The sequence below is a fragment of the Lactuca virosa genome, chromosome 8, assembly GCF_052849685.1.
Source record: "Lactuca virosa cultivar CGN04683 chromosome 8, Lactuca_virosa_CGN04683_v6, whole genome shotgun sequence".
NCBI lineage: Eukaryota > Viridiplantae > Streptophyta > Magnoliopsida > Asterales > Asteraceae > Lactuca > Lactuca virosa.
This window is the reverse complement of record NC_136433.1, coordinates 247559595-247576532: the sequence shown is the minus strand read 5'-3', so window position 1 is coordinate 247576532 and position 16938 is coordinate 247559595.

The window sequence follows — 16938 nt, the reverse complement described above, 5'->3', positions numbered from 1 at the left end:
GGCCTATGGTATCATATGAAGTACTATTTCTTGTAAAGTCCCAAAGAAAGAATACTACACTAGTATTATTTTCTTGTCTTCAACTCCTGATTTGGTATGGATAACTATCCTTCACAAAATTGATCATGCAAGTGACTAAGCAAACTTTATTCAATTTTGACTATGTCCTAAAATTTTAAACTGTTTTTGTTTGAAGGGAGCTATTTTAAGAGTTAGTAACTCAGCTTAGAGTCAATTTATTAATTATTTGCTAACTTCATATTAGTTTGGCTTTTATTTTCCAGGTTGCTTTGTTCCAAAAATTTCAAGTATTCCGATCATCAACATGAAACATAAACTTTATTCAGGTTTTATCTTTTTTTGCTCCGAGTATTATCTTCTACGGCATATTCGTTAAATGTTGAAGACATTAAACATGTTTCCTTGAACACAACGATTCAATGTTCAAAATAGAAAAGTGAAATAAAAAAAAAAAGTTTTTGCATTTTTTGTATAGATGGGGCATTACTATTTTTTTTTTCGTTGCAGGTATGAAAACCCTAAGGACCAACCATGCATCTTAGGACAATGTGGTCGGATGCGTAGAGAAGCTACCCAATATTTCATTGTTGAGGCTGATGTAACATCCTAATTCTAGCCTTTTCCATGAGAAAGGTAAGTATGATGTACTTAAAAGTGGTTAAGGTGATAGTAGTGTTACGTGGTGAAGTTGAAAGAATCTACAAGATGTAAATTGTAATATAAACCAAGAAATATGTTTTCAGCTTGATTTAACTATATAAATGTAGACTGTTAAATTGTCTAGCAACTTTCGTATTTTACATTGTTGGAAAAATATAGTAGCCATATATTTAAGCATAATCTTGCATAGTATTTTTTAGGTTAAAAGAGTTATAATTTTTTTGAATGTATTGGAAGGTTACATATTCATAGAGTTGAATATGGTTCAAAATACATTCTATAAAATAATTAATTTATATATTATAATTCTAAACATTTTTAATAATTTCAGTGCATTTCACTTTTTTGTGATGTGGTAATTAGATTATAATTTAAACAAATAGACACGGAAAATAGAGTATTACAATACCTATCCATGTATATGTGTAAGGTAGAGAGCTGGTAGAGTAGAGTCGGTAGTATAGTCTTTATAGTTTTTATAGTGTAAACTGGTAGAGTAGAAAGTATAAATTTGTCTGTATTAGTAGAATCTAAAGTGTAGTATCTATGAATGTAATTGTTGTAGACTTAGTTAGAGGATGATGGTGAAACGGTTAAAGACGCCGGGAGCATATAGTCTCGTGTGTTAATGAAACGGCATGTAGACTGTAACTACACTGTAACGACCCAATTTTCAAAAGAAAGTTTTCATTTTTGATTAACCAAAATACTTTCCAATACAATTGTTTTTAAAATTCATAACCATTATAATTTTATTTCAAACCATCAGATTGTCCCATAAAAACGCCCGAGAGAGAGTGCACGCCGCGTCATCAAACCTTGCCATTGCCCTTAGGGTTAGATGTACCTGAAACAAATCCACAAACTGTTAGTTAATGCTTAGTGAGTACCCCATAACATACCCCACACACAATCCACATAACACATATCATATTAGCTATAAAAGCTACATATATCACATAAGCCATGCATACAACATATAAGGATGCCATGGGCTCCTCCCACGGTCTTACTCCAGTATGCCATGGGCTCCCCCACATGGTCTTACACCTAAGTGCCATGGGCTCCCCCATGGTCTTTAGCTGGAAAGCCATGGGCTCCCCCACATGGTCTTATATCCAAGTGTCATGGGCTCCTCCCATGGTCTTTACTTGAAAAGCCATGGGCTCCCCCACATGGTCATACATCCAAGTGCCATAGGCTCCCCCATGGTCTTCCCTGTAAGTATCTCGAATGCTGAACTGACAAGCTACGATCAGATATATCCCACACACTACTCCAACCCAACTGCCTGTTATCATTATGTGATTAACTTGTCACACTCCCGAAATACCATAATTATCCTCAAAGTCAACCCTGGTCAACCCTGGTGAATGTTAAGGTCAACAGTCAAGGTTAACAGTCCATGTTGACCTCAACTCATCGATTGCATCTAGCAACTCGTCGAGTTAACTGAATAATTCTTCAACTCGCCGAGTTACCTATATAATTCGTCGAGTTCCTCCCGAGTCCATTCCTCTGAATATCGAGTCAGCTAAGTGACTCGTCGAGTTCATCAAATGTCCAGAAGACCTAAAGTCCATGTAGACCAAAACTCTAATCCTTCCCTGCACTCATTCAAAAACTCAAAAACAGGCAAACCCTACCCCCGACTTGTTGAGTCAACTAGGGGACTCAACGAGTTCCTTCAGTTCCTTTTGTGTTCAGTCCTTTTTGGTGGGGTCTAAGGTCCCAAACTTCATATCTAACCTCCCCTAGTGCAGTTACCATGTAAAGTTGCAAACTTTACGTGCATGCAAGGCCTCACAAGGCTAAAACATCAAAACTAAGCTCCCTATAAGGTTTTAGTGCATGGAAAGGGCCTAAGCTGGATAAAGTGAGCAACTTTATGTCATTGGGAACCTAGAGAGCTCCAGATCTGGAAGCATATCCTTGTGATAAGTCTAAGTCCGAGTATGACTCCATTTTGCACCAAAAATGGTCATTTACTTCAAAGAAAAGGGATCTAAGCAACTAAAGATCAAGGTAATGACTTTATACCTCCAGATGGTTGCCAATACAGAGTAGAAGTCGGATCTACTGCTTCTCTCCTTGCTCCTTCTTCTTCAAGCTACAAAATCCTTCACAACCACACCAAAATTAATCACAAAAGCTCTCGCTCTCACTCAAGAAGGTGCAAGGTTCAACTAGGGTTTTCTCTAGCTAATGAAGTGGTAAGGGAGGCCACAAGAGGCTGATTATGTTCTTTAAATAGGGTGCAAACCATAAAAAATAGGGTTTTCCTTTACAGCGCCTACTCGTCGAGTCGGGGCCTTCTGAATCGTCGAGTAGGATTTAAAATCCGTGTCCTCATAATGACTTCTACTTAACGAGTTGGTGCTCCCCAACTCGCCGAGTCCATGCACAAAACCCTAAAATTGGATAAATTAAATAATACATGGAACAGGTGTTACAAATCTCCCCCACTTGAACTAGACTTCGTCCTCGAAGTATGCTGACTCAAATAAGTCTGGGTAGTGGTCTCGCATCTCGTCCTCTGACTCCCATGTCCATTCGAAGCCCTTTCGATGCTGCCATTGTACCATTACAATGAAACATCCCAAAAATACAAGCCAAAAATTTCGTTTGGAAACATTACTAATACCATAATATCCAAATATCAGAAAACCATAAGTCGTGTGTCTCAAAATGTCATAAATATGTCTCATATCACAGCTGATGTCAAATCATGTCAAAAATATCAGATTCTAACTCCCAGGCTAAAACTGTGGTGGGTGCCATGCCTTCATCCCGAGCCCTTCCCCTTGCTAGCTGAAGTACCTGAAACCAAAACTGAAACTGTAAGCACGAAGCTTAGTGAGCTCCCCCAAACTACCACATGCCATACAATAACATATAAAGCACATACATGGCCTTGCACACTGCATCGGACCGAAGTCCGGAACTGACTAGGGCCTTGCCCACTGCATCGGACCGAAGTCCGAAACTAATTAGGGCCTTGCCCTCTGCATCGGACCGAAGTCCGGAACTGACTAGGGCCTCGCCCTCTACATCGGACCGAAGTCCAGAACTGACTAGGGTCTTGCCCCCTGCATCGGACCGAAGTCCGGAACTAACTAGGACCTTGCCCAATGCATCGGACCGAAGTCCGGGACTGACTAAACATAGCATAACATAATCATAACATATAACAATAACACATATATTGCATACTGCATCAGACCGCAGTCCGGAACACATAACACATAGACATGCCTGAATCACAAAGACATCAAGCATATTGTACTACTTCTCGGGACCACCCCGGCATCGGACCGCAGTCTGAAACTACTGCTAACTAAACGGGCTGACATTGTGGCCGTAGACCCGTTCCTACTGGAAGGAAACTCACCTCGAAGAACTGACTGCTGAAAATCCGAGTGAAAGATCCCTGACTGCTGTTCCGGCTATCATGACCAATAAAACACTTAATAAAAATGAGGATCCTTCTATGGGTGAAATGACTATTTTACCCCTGCTATGGTGTGGGTCATAACCAAGGCCCAAACCCTTTACTTCTTTCTAAGTCCATTAATGGCCCATTAAAGGCCCACTAATGGCCCAATTATTCTAAATTGGGCCTACTCCTCATATGGCCCTACTTAAGCCCAAAAATGCCCTTGGCCCATAATCTGACTCCTGCTGGCCCACTAAGGCTCAAAGTCCAAAATACAGCCCACACCGAGGCCCAAATACTCATGGTCCAAACTGACTGCGTTACGCGGGGCGTACTCCAAAGTACGCTTATCGTAAGTGCTTGATGGCAAGTACGTTGGGCGTACCCACACGTACGCTCAGCGTAATACCATGTTAAGTCCTTTCTCTATTAAGTGCTTAATATTAAGAGTCAGAAGCTACAAACTGAGATCCAAGTCATATTCCATGCCTTAAACCATAAAGTTGCTTACTTGATGGCTTGCATGACTCACATAAGCTCAAAACTCTAAAAACAACAATCTATTTCCATGGAAATGGCTAGATCTCATGCATGGCTTTATGAAAGCCTCCAAGAATGAAACTTTATTGCTAAGAAAGTGTTTTGAGCCTCAAGGATGGCAACCCCAAGCTCAAAAACGGATTCACAGGATCAAGGTCCAACCTTTGGACCTAAAGAGGTCCAAAACTCCCATAACCCTAGATCTAGAATATGAGGAAGAAAGTTAAGTGATTTATACCTTCTTTTTATGAAAAGGGTGAGCTTAGTCCAGATCCTTGAGCTCAAGCTTCTTCTCCAACATTCTTAAGGGTGAGGAGGGTAAGAATGTATTAGGGTTTTCTTGAGGGTGAGGAGGCTGATAAGAAACCAGGGGGGCTATAATGGGGTTTATATACCTCTTAAACCCTGAAATTAGGATTTAGTGTCTAATCGCATACGCTAAGCGTACCTTATGGTACGCTGCGCGTACGCCTCTCATGTCCTGCGCATCCAATGACAGTACGCCCCGCGTACGCAGGGTTAAACCCCGCGTACGGCTTATGGGCAGCCTACAACTCGGCCCAAGATTCTTAAAGTCTAATCCAAAATGTCAAGTCCAACCATAGTCCATTATCTTTTTAAGTTGCATAATTAATTAATTAATACCTCGAGAGACGGATGTTACATACCAGCTTTACTTCCTTGTTCCGAAGAACCTTGGTCTTCCTATCTAGAATCGCAACAGGTCGCTCAATGTAATTCAGACTCTCATCCACCTGAATGTCGTCCAGAGAAACGACTATGGCCTCGTCGGTGACACACTTCTGAAGCTGTGACACATGGAAGCTGTTGTGAATCTAGCTAAGCTCATCTGCCCGATCAAGCGATACGCCACGTTGCCCACCCGGGTTGTAATCCTGAACGATCCAATATATCGGGGCCCTAGCTTGCCCCTCTTCCGAAACCTGATGACCCCCTTCCATGGCGACACCTTTAGTAACACAAATTCCCCACCTAGAACTCGAGATCGGATCGCTGCCGGTCAACATAACTTTTTTGACGGCTCTGTGCGACCTGCAGTCGGTCGCGCACCTGCTGAATCAGCCCGGTAGTCTTGTGTACTACCTCAATGCCCCCAATGACCCGATGTCCAACCTCGCCCCACCAAACTGGGGTCCTACATCTCCTACCATACAACATCTCAAACGGTGGTCGGTCGATACTGGCATGGTAATTGTTGTTGTATGAAAACTCATCCAATGGAAGGTATGTATCCCAACTCCCTCCAAAGTCCAACACGCATGCCCACAGCATATCCTCAAGTGTCTGGATTGTCCTCTCACTCTGGCCATCTATCTGGGGGTGGTACGCCGTGCTAAAATCCAAAAGAGTGTCCAGTTCCTCGTGGAACTTGTTCTAGAATCTGGATGAAAATCGAACATCTTTGTCAGAGACTACCGACACTGGCACCCCGTGTCTAGCCACCACCTCTCGCACATAAATATCTGCCAACTTCTTTGCGGATATACTCTTAGAGATCGGAATAAAGTGGGCACTCTTTGTCAACCTGTCCACAATCACCCATATGGTGTCCACGCCCCTTGTTGTCCTCAGTAACTTCGTGATGAAGTCCATAGTGATCTCTTCCCACTTCCACATGGGAATGGGTAGCGGTTGAACCTTTCCATGAGGCTGCTGATGCTCGGCCTTGACCTTCCTGCAGGTCAAGCACCGCTCCATGAACCAAGCAATCTCCTGCTTCATACAGGGCCACCAATAGCGCAGTCTCATATCTTTATACATTTTCGTAGCCCGTGGATGTATAAAAAACATAGACTTGTGTGCCTCCTTTAATATCCTCTGTCTCACTCCTCCAGTCACCGGTACCCACACCTGGCCACACTACGTCAAGAGACCTCAGCTATCTCGAACAACAAGGGATACTATCCCCGAATCCGCTCTATCTTCCAATTCTCCTTCTTTTCACCCTCGATCTGAGCCTCCTTGATCATATCCAACAATGGAGAGATCACCGTCATCCTAAAATAAACGTTCCCAGTGGGGAACCTGCCGCCTTACAGCTCAAAGCATCGGCCACCACATTGGACTTCCATGGATGGTACAAGATCTCACAGTCATAATCTTTCAGCACATCCAACCACATCCTTTTTCGCATGTTGAGGTTTTGCTGATCCGTCAAATACTTCAAAGTCTTGTGATCAGTATAAATAGTGCACTGTAATCCATACAAGTAGTGCCTCCAAATCTTGAGGGCAAACACCATTGCCCCCAATTCCAGGTCGTGAGTGGGGTAATTTTCCTCATATGGCTTCAACTTCCTTGAGGCGTAAGCTATCACATGCTCCCTCTGCCTCAGTACCCCGCCTAACCCTGAGGTTGATGCATCACAGTACACCACCAAATCATCTAACCCCTCAGGTAGTACTAGAATCGATGCCTCGCATAACCTCCATCCCATGGTCTCAAAATACAACTGCTAATCCGTGCCCCATCGAAATGTCACATTCTTCTTGGTCAAGCAGGTCAAAGGCACAACAATATTTGAGAAATCCTAGATGAATCTCCGATAATAGCCTACTAGACCCAAGAAGCTACGGATCTTGGATGCATTCTTCGGTACTTCCCACCGCATCATTGTTTCGACCTTGGCTGGATCAATCGAAATGCCCTCCTGGTTGATAACGTGCCCTAAAAACTGTACCTCTCGCAACCAGAAATCACAATTGGAGAACTTGGCATAATGCCTCTCTACCCTCAGTGTCTCCAATACCTCCCTTAGATGTTGCTCATGTTGTTCCTTGGTCTTAGAATAGACCAGAATATTATCAGTAAAAACAATCACTGACCGATCCAACATCGGTCTACACACTCTGTTCATGAGATCCATGAACACTGTTGGGGCATTGGTGAGCCCAAATGGCATCACCACAAACTCATAGTGCCCATACCGAGTCCTGAAAGCTGTCTTCGGTATATCCTCATCCCGAATCCTCATGCGATGGTATCCTAACCGAAGATCAATCTTGGAAAACCAGGACACACCCTGCAGCTGATCGAACAAGTCATTGATCCTCGGTAACGGATAACGGTTCTTCACCGTTAATTTTTCAGCTCTCGATAATCAATACACGTCCTGTGTGACACGTCCTTCTTCTTTACAAATAGGATCGGTGCTCCCCACAGGGAAATTCTCGGAAGGATAAACCCTCGGTCTAGCAGCTCTTGAACCTGCACAGATAGCTCATGTATCTCGGGAGGAGCTAGTCGGTACGGTGCCTTGGCTATTGGAGCGGCAGCCGATGTCAAATCAATGTGAAACTCCACCTGCCTCTCTAGGGGCACTCCCGGTAAGTCCTCGGGGAAGACATCCCAAAACTCCTGAACAACCAGCATACTGCCCACATCTGTTGTGGTCTCAACCCTCATACCTGAGATATATGTTAGAAATCCCGTACAACCCTGCTGTAGAAATCTCCTATCCCTTGCAGCCGAACAGAGGGTTGGCCCCTGCAAGACCCTATCATCATGAATAATCAATTCTCCTTCACTTGGGGTTCGAACCCTCACCAATTGGTGCTCGCAATCTATCAGGGCCCCATTGGCCCCCAAGCAGTCCATCCCGACAACCACCTTCAGCCCTCGCAACGGTATCAGGACTAGATCGACACGGAACCTCTCCCCAAGCACATTCTGGACATAGTCCCCGACGCATCCCGGAACTTCTTACTAAGTGCAAGAGATACGAACGATAGGGTAGTTCCCGAATCAAACAAAACATGGGCAGACATTCCATTGACCAAAAGAGTCCCTATACATAAGTACAATGTGTACATAAGCAAGGCAAATAAATAAATATAGAGCAGGTAGATAAAGTACGTACCAGCCACAACGTCTGGCGCTGCCCGAGCCTCCTCGGTGGTCAACTGAAATTTGCGGCTCTTCACCGCTGGAGCATCCACCTTAGCAGGGCGGCCATCAGTAATCCTCATCATGGTGGGTACTGACACCACCACTGTTCCTCCCCCTCCATGCAACCTCGGACAATCGGCCCTCTTATGGCCAGTCTGGTTGCAGTGAAAACAAATCAAGCCCTTTTTAGGGCAATCCCTGCTCAAATAACCTGGCTGACCACATGCATAACATCCTGAGCCCATAATCCGACAAGCTCCACTGTGCGGTTTACCACGCTTCGCACATCGGTCTTGGCCTTGCTGGCCCCTACTGGAAGAATCTGAGGTCTTAGGCTTTTTAGCCTGACCTAGTGCTGTCTATGCCTGCTCAGGCTTCCGCTTGGTGCGAAAGTCCAACTCCATCTCTCGCTCACGAGCCTTCTCCACCATCTCATTTAGGGTTTTGCACCCTGTAAAGCTCACAAACTCCCGAATATCATCCCTCGGCATGGAATGATACCTCATCCGCCTCATGTCCTCATCGGTAGCATACTGCGGGATCAACAATGCCCGTTACCGAAACTTGGCAGTGATCTCTGCTATAGTCTTGGTGGTCTGTTGAAGCTCCTGGAACTCCCTCACCAACCGCTGCACCTCAATAGCTGGTGTAAACTCCAAATCAAATCGCCTAACAAACTCGGCCCACTTCATATCAGCCACACTCGCTGTCCCCACCTGACTAGTCACCTCGCCCCACTAGTCTCGGGCTCTGTCTCTCAGCATACATGAAGCAAAACCCACCTTGTCCGCATCCGGGAAAGAACTCGTGCACTGGGTGTTCTCTATATCCACCACCCAGCATCGGCTAACAATTAGGTCCCTGACCCCAAAAAACTCTGGCGCTCCATACACCTTGAACTCCCGGAACAAGGAATTCGGGCCCCGAACTGGCCCGCAGCAATCTCGGATCTGAATGCCTGGAGCCGCTCCTCCATGATCTCCATCATACCCTCCTTGACCGTCCAAAGATAATTGGGGTGACATCAAGGACGCTCCTGGTAACCTCCGCTGCAATGAGCTCACACAACCTCTCGTCAATGGGCTCGGTAGTCCCACCCGACCCAGATCCAGACCCTGATCCTGATCCTAATCCCCCTGCTTCGAACCGTGTCACCACCATACTACTCTGCAATATCATAAAACATAATGATCGGGATGTCCATAAAGGGGATCCTCTCACACCGGTCCTCCTTGGAGCTTCCAGATCTAACATTGGTTCGGATACAAGTCCTGTGCTTTCAGTAGTATGGGCCCAATACTACCTTCCACACCTACCTGTACCTTCCCCAAAGCTCTACCTGATAACTCCAATTCATCCCTAAATAAAGGATATCCCACAGACTACCGCATACCTCAAATCCCAGGCTAACTTAAGATTTTCTCTACCCATATCAATCAGACCAATCATAACAGGTTGCCTTTGTGCATGCAAATTATACATAGAAAAGGGTCAAATATACTTTCGAATAAGAGATTCTATCCTAGGACCACAACCAGACAAGGACCAGGAAATAACGCCAAATCAATCATTCTAAGGCTATAAGCTCCTAACCGTATATAATTTTAAAAGCATACACATAGCAAGATCCATAGGATTATCATAGCTCAAATATCAGTATAACATGGCTAACATATATTGGGGAACTACTTACTTGGCTCGGCCGATCACGTGTGTGGCACTCTCCTCTTTTCCCATTCTTTAAAGTTTTAACTTTTATTTTATATTTGAAAACAATTTTACCATATCCTTAGTTTGAGTCCTGACACACCCGATGTCACACCCCCAAACTGGAATGGCGGAAACGTCTGGGGGTGGATGAATTCATGTTAAGTATCACAACACATGCATCACTGTAATCAAAGTAAGAACAACCATCGCATTGATAATATAATATTTACATTGTGTTCAAAACATTACTTGAATAACATTAATAGTACAACAAAACTTAAGATGTAAAGCTTCGTCTTTGCAACACCTGAGAGGTACCGGTCTACTAACGTTCCTGAGAATACAAGTGGTTTGAAAAAGTGTCAACATTAAAGTTGTTGAGTTCATAAGTATTTTTGTTATAAAATGTATACTCTTTGTTCTTTGAAAAAGTTCGCCTGTTCCTCCAGAAAATCCTATATATTTTCTTTAGTAGAATGGTAATTACAATAGTTCCTTCTACAATCACTTAGTTTATACCAACTATATATAACCTAATATCGAATGGAAAGTTGAATGTGTGAATCTTCCCAAAGCCCACAACCAAACAAGGAACAGGAAGTAAGGAGGAAGTCACACATTCCACTGCCTATCGATTATTATTTATATATAATTCTGATGTGTAAACTAAGGAATTATAGAATTAACCATTAAAGGTCCTTTATGTTATATTAGTTTGATAATAAGTATTAATCCTTTTGTAAATAAGTTCCTAGTTCCACTTACTCTATTGTAAAACATTTTTTTCAGTAATAATTGTTATTGTTTTCAGAAAGTTCTATCGAAAACTATTTACCTTTAAAATAACGATGTTTACCATAGAAAATCCTATGTTTTCTATAAAAAATATTTGAAGTCTTAATCGTTCCAAGACCGAAAATCACAAGTATAATTACTATACTTACTTTAATGATATCTAGTTTTGTTGATAAGTTAAACTGGCTGAAGACTTATTTGTGCTGAAAACCTGATGCGACGATACTACCCTCCTATGATCACTTAATACATACGAGTTGTATATAACCGAGATCGAACAAACAGTTGAATGGGTGAATATTCCCTAAGCCCACACCCAAACAAGGAACATGAAGTAAGGCGGAAGTCACACATTCCACTGTCTACCAGACTTCAATTTTATCTCACCCTATTGTATATGCTGAGTAATCGCATAGTTAGTATCTCTTGAGATTGTTTAAGAAAAAATATATTACTCTATAAATATGCCGTTATTTTCTCCTTGTGAGTTCTTATGACCATACTAATTGAGATGACGTGAATCGGACGCGAATATCGTTTATGACGTTTGTCACCCGCACACCTACCTGTCCAACTGTAGCTAATAGTAGAGGTGAGGGATTGTTGGTCCCATATAGATCTATACACAAACTCATGCTCTCCCTCTAGGAGACTCTGGTTCATAAGGGTAGACTTCCACTGGTACTTATCTAAGTACATGAAGACGTGTCTCACAAACTAGATTAATGACTTTACAAGTAATAATGCAAAAACCTTTTTATAAATAACACGTAATTTTTTAAAAAGATCCCTTTGTTCCATAAACTATACTTATTATAGTTAGAAGTTTATTTCCATGTTTTAACCTGGACTTTGTAAAATAGTTTATATGATCCATAAACTATACCTATTATAGTTTATAAGTTTGTTTCCATGTTTTAACAAATTTCACGTTTAAATACATATTAATGGTAAGAAAAACATAATAAGTATATTATATTTTATAACACAAAGTTTCTTGTGTTTTACTTGTATTCCCCCTTTAAAACATATAAAAAAAAGCTTGGAAAGATATGGGGGTAAGAACTCACCTTTTGTGAATTTCCGGTTGATGATACGGTGCAGTATAGCTAAATCCACAAGTTAGCACTTGTGACAAAACTCGAATCGTAATTTATATTAATATCAAAATTAAGTATAAATTACATGTTATAATAATTTTAAAGTGTTAAACAACACTAAATTATCGTAAAAAGACTTACTATAATACTTAGAATATTGTTTGTGTGTTTTTCGTGTTTTTCGCGTTCTTCTTGTTCTTCATGAAAACTAGTGTTTTTATGTTTTTTTGGCCCAATATATGATTAATAGAAGGTGTTTTGTGAACTGATTACAAGATCAAGGAAGGATACTTGAAAGATTCTAAGAAGAATCAAGTGACTTTCGTATGTTCTTGAGAAGAAAGGGGAGGCTTCGCATGTTCTTGAGGAGAGAGGAGGGAGTTTTCGGTTGAAATTTGAGAGAAAAAAGGTAGTGTTCAGCCAAATGTGTAAGAATGAAGGAATATTTCGGATATCATCAATATATAGGTGCGAGTTCTTGGCTGTAAACACAGACCGAGGCGAGGTTTGCGGTTGGAAACTCTAACCGAGGCGAGGGTTTGCGGCTGTGAACACCTCCCGAGAAGATAAGCCTTCTAAAAACCGCCTCGCAGTTTGCGGTCCGAATGGTTTGTGGCCGAAAGCCGTTTGCGGTCCGAAGAAAGAAGGGAAATGCGAGAGTTTTCGGCTGGTGCGATATTCTTCGGTTTTTCTTAGATTTTTACTTCTAATTCATACAACACATTTACTAAGTGTTTAAATGTATCAAAACATTAATTTAACTTTATTAAACTAACAAATCAATAAGTTTGACTTGAGTTAACTTTTATTGACTTTTACACGATAGAAAATAACGGGGTGTTACATTATCCCCCCGTTAGAGGGAATTTCGTCCCGAAATTCAAATTCTGAGTGGTTACTAGGAATTAGGAAAGAGGTAAGTACTCCGGTTTCATCTGATTCTCTCGTTCTCAAGTGAATTCAGATCCTCGCTTGGTGTTCTAGCGGATCTTTATTTTTGAGTCTGTTGTTCTGATCGATGAAGAGTGTATGAGTTCGGTTTACTTGTCTTTTTTCATCCGAATGATAGGTGCTCACTTGTAGTTTCTGAATAGATTTTGTCCTGAGTTCATGGCAGGACTCATACCTAGTCCACTCATCATCGTCTCGTGTATACAAGTTGTATATAATTAAGATTGACAAGATAGTTGGATGGGTGACTCTGCCCCAAATCCTTAACCAGACAAGGAACAGGAGATAGGACGGAAGCACACATCCTAGGTCTATAGAATCTTAATTATATACCACTCTCGTGTATTCACTTAACAGTGATAGGTTAACCGTATTTGTCCCTAGCCTCTGTGCTTGAACTTGACTTGCTGCATATGTGGTATTTCCAAAAGGTCTGCTGGGAATACTTCGGGAAGTCACGGACTTCCAGAACATCCTCGGTGTTTTTCACTTTAAGTTTCTTTTCTACAGAATAAGCTAGGAAGGCGTGGTACCCCTCGCATGAGTACTTCTGAGGTTTTGAAACGAGAGACGATTCTGAGGTTCGTATCTAGTTTGTTGTTATAAGTGACAGAAGTTTCATTAGTCGGTCGTTTAAGGTGAAGGGTCATTACGTGGCATAGGAAATTGGTATGGTGAGGACCAAACCAATCCATTTCTAAGAACGACATCAGAACTTCTTATCGTAAAAGTTGTTCAAGTCGATTAGGAAGAAGTGTTTGTTAGAGCGGTAATACTTTCTATGTTTATGTCTTTAGTTTTCTTTGTTTTATCCTTGTTATTACTATTGCGGATATTTTGTACCGCATTTAACGAGTACTAGTAGTACGAGTGTTCTGATAATTGAAAATAATGAATTTTCATAATATAATCCCCACCAGGTCCTTTTATAATCACTTGGTGTATACAAGTCATGTATAATTAAGATTGGAAAGACAGCCGACTTAGTGACTTTGCCCTAAATCCAAAACCAGACAAGGAATAGGAAATAAGGCGGAATCACTCACTCTAAGCCTACAAATATTAATTATAAATGACCCTTGTGTGTATACTAAACCATCATAGCTCACCTGTAAGGGTTATCAGTTTTCATATGAATGATGTGTTAATTTATGATTTTAAATTTTAAATTTTAAAATTTTAATGGTCAAATATTTTCCTTGAAAATTTGATGTCTAATTATTCTTGTTTATAAAACGTACCAAAAATCTCAAAAGGGTTCCTCGATGCTTCTTCATATCCTACTGTTAAACTCCTTCTGTTCGTCCATCATTCCTTTCTGTTGGGCAATCTCTCTTAAAATGCCCCGTTTCACCACATAGATGGCATTTTGGACTTATTCTGACATTGGCGGTTGAAGTGAGGTGTTCAACTAGAGTCCTACAGAAGCGGGTGGTGTGCCCTTTCTTGTTGCACCTTTTGCAATGCAACTCCCGACAGATCCGTAATGATTGTAGTTACACTTGCTGCAGTGTGGGAGGTTTCCTAAACACGGTGTTGAGGTAGTAGGGTTAGTGGGTGTATGGATTGCTCCAACTTGTTGCTTTTTGGTAGGTCTTTGTGTTTAACTACTCCCTTTCTCGTTCCCAAACTTTTGTTTCATGATCTTAGGTTTGGGATTTGGAGTGTCATTGCAGATAGGCACTCGTTGGTGTACTTGGTTGTTATTACGGTTTGAATTGTTACACCATTTCTATTTTCACTAGCGTTATTTGCATTGAGATGTGCCATGACGGCTGTCATGCGACTGTAATCGCAGCTTGAAAAGTAGCAGAGTCTATATGTAGAAATGGCGTTTTGTTGGTTGCCCGGTTATTTCCATGTGCAGGCATGATTTTTGTTACATAATATGAAGCGAGTTTGTTAATAACTATGCTCGTTGCTAGTTGTACTCTATTTATTTATATGTACATATAAATTTCTCGTTTTGTTGTAAAATTCTCAATGTTTTTAACCTACATCCCTATGATGTATTTCTATTAAAGAGTAGAGATAGGTATTTTATAAAATTTATAAATAATGTATAGATATTGAATTCTTAAGTTGATCAGGCCACATGGGTTTTGGAAGGGAGTATCTCTCTTGATTTTACTATTACTAGTTGTGACGAATGGTACGGTAAACTTAACACATAGTGTGAGTAGTGTAATCACTAACTCACTAGGTTTTCTTAGTATTAATATGACGTATAGGGTGCTCTCTAGTTTGTTTCTGATAGGGTAAGATTTGTTAATGATCTCTCTAGTGCCTTTTTCTTCGTCCGATCCTTTCTCAGAATTCTCCTTGTGAACCCTCTTTTGGTGCTGTCCCGACTCCTCTGTTGGCTGTTTACGATATCTAAGTGTATCGGTTGTGTGAGAATGGAAGTGTCTAAAGAATCTATGAGATTAATAAAACATTTTTATTAAACAAATAAATCTTTACGAGGATGATCCTTACCGGTTTTTCTATCATCACGTAGTGTGTAAAAATTATATATAATCCTGATCAAATAGACCTTCGAATAAGTGATCCTACTCTAAAACCACAACCACACAAGGAACAGGAAGTAGAGTGAAAATCACAAATTCTAAGTCTATAAAATCTCAAATATATATAACATAAATATATATACACTCAGTAATTATAGACCTACTAGTAAGGGTCTTTTAGTTTTCGCATAAGTTATTTGTAGTACCTAAAATTACTCCTATAGTATTTTAGACTTTATGTTTGATTCTGGAATTTCTTGGTATATAGGGTTGGTAAGTTTTAGACTTGTTGCAACACCACTATCACTCCCAAACACATGTTGGTCGTATCTCAAATAAATAGAGTGGATAAGACTATGTTTATCCCAGATATGATTACATAAATGTCTAGGTTTGACTGTAGTATTCAACATCTAAATACTTTTATTTTATTCTTCTTGTGATACTTGTTCTAGTATGTATATATATATATATATATATATATATATATATATATATATATATATATGCATGTATGTACACTTTATAAAAATATTATTATATTTTAAAGGTATACTTATAGTCAGAGCACTGCAGCCCCATTGCATTTATAGTTGTATATCTTTTATAGGTTGATATACTTAGTTGACTATAAACAATGTTGTGATACCAATCTGTCACACCCCCAAACCGGAACGGCAGAAACGTCCGGGGGTGGATGACTTCATGTTAAGTATCACAACACATGCATCATAGTAATCAAAGTAACATCAACCATCATATTGATAATATAATATTTACATTGTGTTAAAAACATTACTTGAATAACATTAAAAGTACAAAAAAAGTTAAGACGTAAAGCTCCGTCTTCGCAACACCTGAGAGGTACCTGTCTACTAACGTTCCTAATAATACAAGTGGTTCGGAAAAGTGTCAACATTATATTTGATGAGTTCATAAGCATTTTTGTTATAGAAAGTATACTCTTTGTTCTTTGGAAAAGTTCGCCTGTTCCTCCAGAAAATCCTATATATTTTCTTTAGTAGAATGGAAACCACAATAGTTCCTTCTACAATGACTTAGTTTATACTAACTATATATAACCTAATATCGAACGGACAGTTGAATGTGTGAATCTACCCTAAGCCCACAACCAAACAAGGAACAGGAAGTAAGGTGGAAGTCACACATTCCACTGCCTATCGGTTATTATTTATATATAATTCTGATGTATAAACTATGGAATTATAGAATTAACCACTAAAGGTCCTTTATGTTATATTAGTTTGATAATAAGAATTAATTCTTTTGTAAATAAGTTCCTAGT